Below are 7,500 nucleotides of genomic sequence, written 5' to 3'. Positions count from 1 at the left end.
AGGCAGGAGAATCGCTTGAACTCAGGAGGCAGAGCTTGCAGTGAGCCAAGATCACACCACAGCACTCCAGCCTGACTGACAGAACGAGACTCTGTCTCAAAAAAAAAAAGAAAGAAAAAAAAAGGTGATTATAAGTGATATGTATTACGTTTCTTTGTCCTTAAGAAAAGTAAGCACAAAGCCACAGTCAAGAAGGGTGCAGCTGGCAGAAGGACTGTCTTGGGCAAAGATGCGAGCCAAGCACTGGGCTTGCTGGTGTGTCTGGGCTGGGTGAGAGACACAGGTGTTGGGACCCCAGGCTCTATGCGTGGGGCTGGGAGAGCAATGGCAGGTCACTGAGGCCCGGCAAGACCTAATAACCAGGCTAAGCCGTGTGGGTATGACACTAAGAAGATGAGAGCCAGTGAAGGCTTTGGAGTGGGGTAGAGGTGACGTCTGGCATCTGAAGGACCTGACCTCTCCTACTGGGTGGCTGGGGTTGAGACACAGGGGAGGGCGCTGTAGCCAAGGCACCCCCAGGCTGGCTCAGCCACCCAGGAGGGAAAGCCTGAGCCCAGAATGCTGGAGATTTCTCCTCGGCCAAGGATGTGGGAAAGATTGCAGGGCTCTTGTGGGCCAAACCTCCCACTTTTCTAGGAGGAGACTTTCTTTACCCAGGTGCAGGGAAGAAGGAAGGGAATTCCAAATCAGACAGAAACTCCGGTCAGTGTGTCTGCCCACCTGGGGGAAGTAAACCTCTGTGTGGAGGGAATGAGGCTCCACCAGACAGCCAGGGCTGCCTACCCAGCGGGCACAGGGGGCACCATGCCAAGAGCCAACCACACACTCGGGGGTCCCCAAATGCCTTTCTTTCTTTTCTTTCTTTCTCCTTTCCTTTCCTTTCCGTTCTTCTTTCTTTCTCTCCTTTTTTCTTTCTTTTTCTCCTTTTTTTTTCTTTTTCTCTTTCTTTCTTTCCTTCCTTCCTTCCTTCCTTTTCTCTCTCTCCCTTCCTTCCTTCCTTCCTTCCTTCCTTCCTTCCTTCCTTCCTTCCTTCCTCCCTCCCTCCCTCCCTCCCTCCCTCCCTCCCTCCCTTCCTTCTCTCTCTCTCTCTCTCTCCCCCTTTCTCTCTTTCAGGCAGAGTCTTGCTCTGTTGTCCAGGCTGGAATGCAATGGCACGATCTCGGCTCACTGCAACCTCCTCCTCCCAAGTTCAAGCGATTCTCCTGCCTCAGCCTCCAAGTAGCTGGGATTACAGGTGCCCACCACCACGCCCGGCTAATTTTTGTATTTTTTAGTAGAGACAGGGTTTCACCATGTTGGCCAGGCTGGTCTCAAACTCCTGACCTCAGGTGATTCACCCACCTGGGCCTCCCAAAGTGCTGGGATTACAGGTGTGAGCTACCGTGCCCAGCCTCATTTCTTTTAAAATCAGAAGGAAAAAATACATAACTTTTAGGCCCAAAATGTCTTTATGTATATTAATGGATTCACCTTTTCCCAATGTAACCATAAATATCATTTTTAAAATTATTATTATTTTAGAAACAGGGTCTCACTCTGACGCATAGGCTAAAATACAGTGGTACAATCTTAGCTCACTGCAACCTCCAATTCCTGGGCTCAAGTGATCCTCCCACATCAGCTTCTTGAGTGTGACCTCAGGCAGATGTCACCGGGCCCGACTAATTTTTAATTTTTTTTTGGTAGAGATGGGTTCTCATTATGTTGCCTACACAGGTCTTGAACTCCTGGCCTCAAGTGATCCTCCTGCCTTGGCCTCCAAAGGTGCTGATATTATAGGATTGAGCCACCAAGCCTGGCCAAATATAATTTTTATTTATTTTTATTTTTTTTGAGACAGGTTTTACTCTTCTTGCCCAGGCTGGAGTGCAATGGCACCATCTCGGCTCACTGCAACCTCCACCTCCCAGGTTCAAGCGAGTCTGCTGCCTCAGCCTCCCGAGTAGCTGGGATTACAGGCATGCACCACCACACCCAGCTAATTTTCTATTTTTAGTAGAAACAGGGTTTCTCCACGTTGGTCAGGCTGGTCTTGAACTCCCGACCTCAGGTGATCCCCCCGCCTCGGCCTCACAAAGTGCTGGCATTACAGGCATGAGCCACCGCGCCTGGCCTAATTTTTTTAATGAAAGAAAGTCCCCAGGAAGTCAAAAGTGCCTACGACCCATGAAAGTCAAAATGAGGACAACGGAGCCTGGGTGCAGTGGCTCACACCTGTAATCTCAGCAATTTGGGAGGTGTGGCGGGAGGATCACGAGGTCAGGAGTTCAAGACCAACCTGGCCAACATGGTGAAACCCTGTCTCTACTAAAAAACACAAAAATTAGCCGGGCATGGTGGCGGGCACCTGTAATCTCAGCTACTCGGGAGGCTGAGGCAGGAGAATCGCTTGAACCGGGAGGCGGAGGTTGCAGTGAGCCGAGATCGCATCACTGCACTCCAGCCTGGGGGACAGAGCGAGACCCCGTCTCAAACAAACAAAACAAAACAAAATGAGGACAATGGGGCTTCCAGTGGCAACTCGAGGCATTAGTTTACTCCAGAGTCATGGAGACAGTGAATGGAGTGTGTGTGCGTGCGTGCGCGTGTGTGTGTGTGTGTGTGTGTGTGTAAGAAAGGAGGGAGGGAGGGTTATAGGACTGTGGGAAAGTCAACAGGAAAAGCAGGGAAGGTTCGCTGTGAATTGACAGTCACTGTGACATCACAGGCATGTGCGGAGTGCCCGCCCCACCAGGCACTGTGCCAACGCCAGTACCTTCATGTCATGAGACCCTCTCAGCAACCCTGTAACCTTGTCCCCACCAGAATATTCCTTTCACAGCTGAGAAAACGACAGCACAGAGAGGATGAATTAAAAATTGACTAACATGCTGGGCGCAGCGGCTCACGCCTGTAATCCCAGCACTTTAGGAAGCTGAGGCAGGTGGATTATCTGAAGTCAGAAGTTTGAAACCAGCCTGGCCAACATGGTGAAGCCCTGTCACTACTAAAAATACAAAAATTAGACCAGGCGCGGTGGCTCACGCCTGTAATCCCAGCTCTTTGGGAAGCCGAGGTGGGCGGATCACGAGGTCAGGAGATCGAGACGATCCTGGCTAACACGGTGAAACCTCATCTCTACTAAAAGTACAAAAAATTAGCCAGGCAGAGGCTGAGGCAGGAGAATGGAGTGAACCTGGGAGGCAGAGCTTTCAGTGAGCTGAGATCGCACCACTGCACTCCAGCCTGGGCAGCAGAGCGAGACTCCGTCTCAAAAATAAATAAATAAATAAAATTTAAAAATAAATAAAAATTTTGAGTTCCATCTCAAAAAAACAAAAAAACAAACAAAAGACTTAGCCAGGTGTGGTGGTGGGCTCTGTAGTCCCAGTTACTTGGGAGGCTGAGGCGGGAGAATCATTTGAACCTGGGAGATTGAGACTGCAGTGAGCCATGATTGCACCACCACACTCCAGCCTGGGCAACAGAGGGAGACCCTGTCTGGAAAAAAAAAAAAAGCACCTTTTTCTGTGGGGATGTCAGGGGCCTCCTTGCAGGCCTGGCCCCACCCCCAGGCCCACAACCAGGCCACAGCTCACGGCACATGGCAGGCAGGAGAAGGAACAAAGAGGAATAGAGGGAGAAAGAGGCTTAGAGCTCCAGGATAATGCAATGGGGGACGACAGAACCCCAAATGGCCATGAAGTTACCAGATTGAGGACCCAGGTGAGCGTCTCCTCCTTGGGGTATCCAACTCTCATTCCAGAGGACTTAATTCAACAGATACGTACTGAGCACTGTGCTGAGGGCACGGTAATGAACTGGACTCAGCCTGGGGGACAATCGGGTGGGAGATGACAGGGCAGGTTAGGTGGGTGTGTGGAGGGGGTGATGGCTAGTGAAGTCCTGGGACTGAGTTAGCTTGAACTAGTTTAGGTACAGCTCGGGCATACCAGGTGCAGGGGCCTCTTGAGGAGTGAACTGCAGATTTTGGGTCCTGCCTGCAGTCAGTGGGACTGGAGTACAGTTAAAGACTGGTGTGGGGCCGGGTGCGGTGGCTCATGCCTGTAATCCCAGCACTCTGGGAGGCCGAGGCAGGCGGATCACAAGGTCAGGAGATCGAGACCACCCTGGCTAACACGGTGAAACTCTGTCTCTACTAAAGATATTAAAAAAATTAGCTGGGCGTGGTGGCAGGCACCTGTAGTCCTAGCTACTCGGGAGGCTGAGGCAGGAGAATAGAGTGAACCCGGGAGGTGGAGCTTGCAGTGAGCCGAGATCGCATCACTGCACTCCAGCCTGGGTGACAGAGTGAGACTCCGTCTCAAAAAAAAAAAAAAAAGACTGGTGTGGGATGTGCCGTGGGGAACCCCCGGGAGGCCGGATCTGCAATGAGCTGGTGTAACGAGGACCAAGGGCTGCTGCTTACAAGTCTAGGAGGGGTCCCCAGGTAACCTGGCGACAGGGTGCAGCTCTTCTTTATTTTATTTATTATTATTATTATTATTTTTTTTTTGAGACAGAATCTTGCTCTGTCACCCAGGCTGGAGTGCAGTGGTGCGATCTCTGCTCACTGCAATCTCCACCTCCCCGGTTCAAGCGAGTCTCCTGTCTCAGCCTCCCAAGTAGCTGGGACTACAGGTGCGCACCACCAGACCTGGCTAATTTTTGTATTTGTAGTAGAGACGGGGTTCCCCAGTGATGGCTAGGTTGGTCTCTAACTCTGAACCTCAAGTGATCCATCTGCCTCAGCCTACCAAAGTGCTGAGATTACAGGCGTGAGCCATCGCACCTGGACAGTTGCAGATTTTGTTGTTGTTGTTGCTGTTGTTGTTTTTGAGATGGGGTCTTGCTCTGTCACCAGGCTGGAGTGCAGTGGCGCGATCTTGGCTCACTGCAACCTCCACCTCCCAGGTTCAAGCGATTCTCCTGCCTCAGCCTCCGGAGTAGCTGGGATCACAGGCGCGCCACCAAACCCGGCTGTATTTTTAGTATTTTTAGTAGAGACGGGCGTTTCACCAGGCTGGTCTCCTACTCCTGACCTCGTGATCCGCCCACATCGGCCTCCCAAAGTGCTGGGATTACAGGCGTGAGCCACCGTGCCCAGCTCAGGTGCAGCTGTTTTAAAGCTCTTGCTGGGCTGGGTGCGGTGGCTCACATCTGTAATCCCAGCACTTGGGGAGGCCAAACCAGGAGGATCACTTGAGCCCAGGAGTTTGAGATCAGCTTGGGCAACATGGCAAAACCCCATCTCTACAAAAAATATTTAATACAAAAATTAGCTGGATGTGGTAACTTGAGCCTGTGGTCCTAGCTACTCGGGAGGCTGAGGTGGGAGAATGGTTTGTGAGTCCAGGAGGCAGAGGTCGCTGTGAGCCAAGACACGCCTCTGCACTCCAGCCTGAGTGACAGAGCGAGACCCTGTCTCTAAATAAAATAAAATAAAGCGCCTGCTGTGACCAGGTGGGGCCACTAAGCACTCATAGGAGGCTGGGAAGAACTTGGTGTAGGGCTGGGAGCAGGGAGTGGCACCCCCACCCTAAAGATGTCCGGCCAGAGCAAGGGCAGTGGAGACAGGTACCCTTGTCCCCACCCCGGCAGACATCATTGGGGCAAGGTGAGGGGCCGGGCCAAGTGCTACCTGCCCCTTGGAAAAGGGACTGACCCCTACCTGGAGGGACTGAAGGGAGACAGTAGGGAGGAAGAGGCTGTGCCAGTGGGGAGCCAGGAGGCCCACTCCTGTCCTGCACACACGCCCCAGGCTGAGAGAGGTTGTGGTCTGCGGAGGCTGAAGGTCACAGCCCCACCTGCCCCACCTTGCTGGGCTTTGCCCCTTACACCTGGAGAGGCAGATGGGCCGTGACCCAGGGACCTGCGTTGGCTGCAGTGGCCAGGCTGCGGCTGGGCCAGCCAAGCAGGGTCAAGAAAGTCCCCAGAACACCTTGGGGACCATCTCTCCCAGAGCTTCCCCTAGGCAGGGCACAGTGCAGCTTGCTGGCCTCAGGGGCTGGCCCAGGAGTCAGGCAACATTCCCTGGGGACCCCGCTGGGACCAGCACAGCCTCCGAGAAGGTGGGCTCCCGGACCGGGGCTGGCGCAGGGCTCTGGGCCGTCTGAGGCCCAGGCTGCAGGGAGCAGGGACCCTGGGTCCTTCCAGGTTCCCTGGCCCCTCTCTGGGCCGGACAGGCCGGCGGGAGGGAGGGTGGGGGTGGGGGACGCTGGGGCCTCTTTCCTGGTCGCCCGGCGGCAGCTGAGGTTATTTTTTCCCCCTGGCCGCTGCAGAATTTCCCTCCGAGTTGGATAAATAAGCAGCAGAGTCCAACGTCAACGAAACAGGAGCTCGCTCGGCCGCACAAAAGCGGCTTTCAGCAGCGGCGGTGCCTCCGCGCCTGTCCCGTGGCCGGGACTCCCCGAGCAGCGCAGAGAGCGGAGCTGCCCCTGGCCCGCGCTGCGATTGCGGCTTCAGAGGCCTCCTGCCTCCGGGGTTCCGGCGCTTGTCCACTTCTCTTTTTCACTTTTATTTTTAATGTAATTTTTTTTTTTTTTTTTTTTAAGAGATGAGGGCTTGCTCTGTCTCCCAGGCTGGAGTGCAGTGGTACTATCACAGCTCACTGCAGCCTCCACCTCCCGGTTCAAGCGATCCTCCCGCCTCAGCCTCCCAAGTGGCTGGGACTACAGCAGTGAGCCACTGAGCCTGTGTTCTCTTCTGTCCCATCTCTTCTGGTCCCTGCCTGCTCCCTGCAGAACCCATGCTTGCCCTTTGCCCCCACAGCACTCTGTGCAGACCCTATTAAGGACTCCCTCCCTTAAAACCTATGGCTCTGCCAGGCGTGGTGGCTCATGCCTGTAATTCCAGCACTTTGGGAGACAGAGGCCAGCGGATCATGAGGTCAGGAGTTCGAGACCAGACTGACCAACATGGTGAAACTCCATCTCTACTAAAAATACAAAAATTAGCCGGGCGTAGTGACACACGCCTGTAATCCCAGCTACTCAGGAGGCTGAGGCAGGAGAAACACTTGAACCCAGGAGGCAGAGGTTGCAGTGAGCTGAGATCGTGCCGTTGCAGTGAGCCGAGATCACGACATTGCACTCTAGCCTGGGCAACAGAGCGAGACTCCGTTTCAAAAAACAAAACAAAACAAAACAAAACAAAAACCTTCTGAGGCTCCTCATTGCCCAAGGGAAGATCCTGGCTTTCCAGACCCCCACCATGAAGTGGGCTGCTTCCTGTTTCTCACCAGTGCTTTGCAGAGGCTGGTTCCTCTGTCAACAACACCCTTCCATCTCTTCTACCTGGTTCCCACTTGGTGTTGAGATTCAGCTCCTGCATCGTTGTTGCTGACTCCAGCCCCTACAGCTTCTCTCTCTAATCACAGGCATCAGCTGACACCAGAGTGGTCACTGCTCTTTCTGTGGCTCCAGCTGACCTTGAGCCACCCTAGGGCAGGAGGTGAATCCTTTTTTTTTTTTTTTTTTTTTTTTTAAGGGATGGGGTCTTGCTCTATGCCCGGGCTGGAGT

Source organism: Macaca thibetana, chromosome 3 (assembly GCF_024542745.1).
Source record: "Macaca thibetana thibetana isolate TM-01 chromosome 3, ASM2454274v1, whole genome shotgun sequence".
NCBI lineage: Eukaryota > Metazoa > Chordata > Mammalia > Primates > Cercopithecidae > Macaca > Macaca thibetana.
This window is presented reverse-complemented; position numbering follows the sequence as displayed.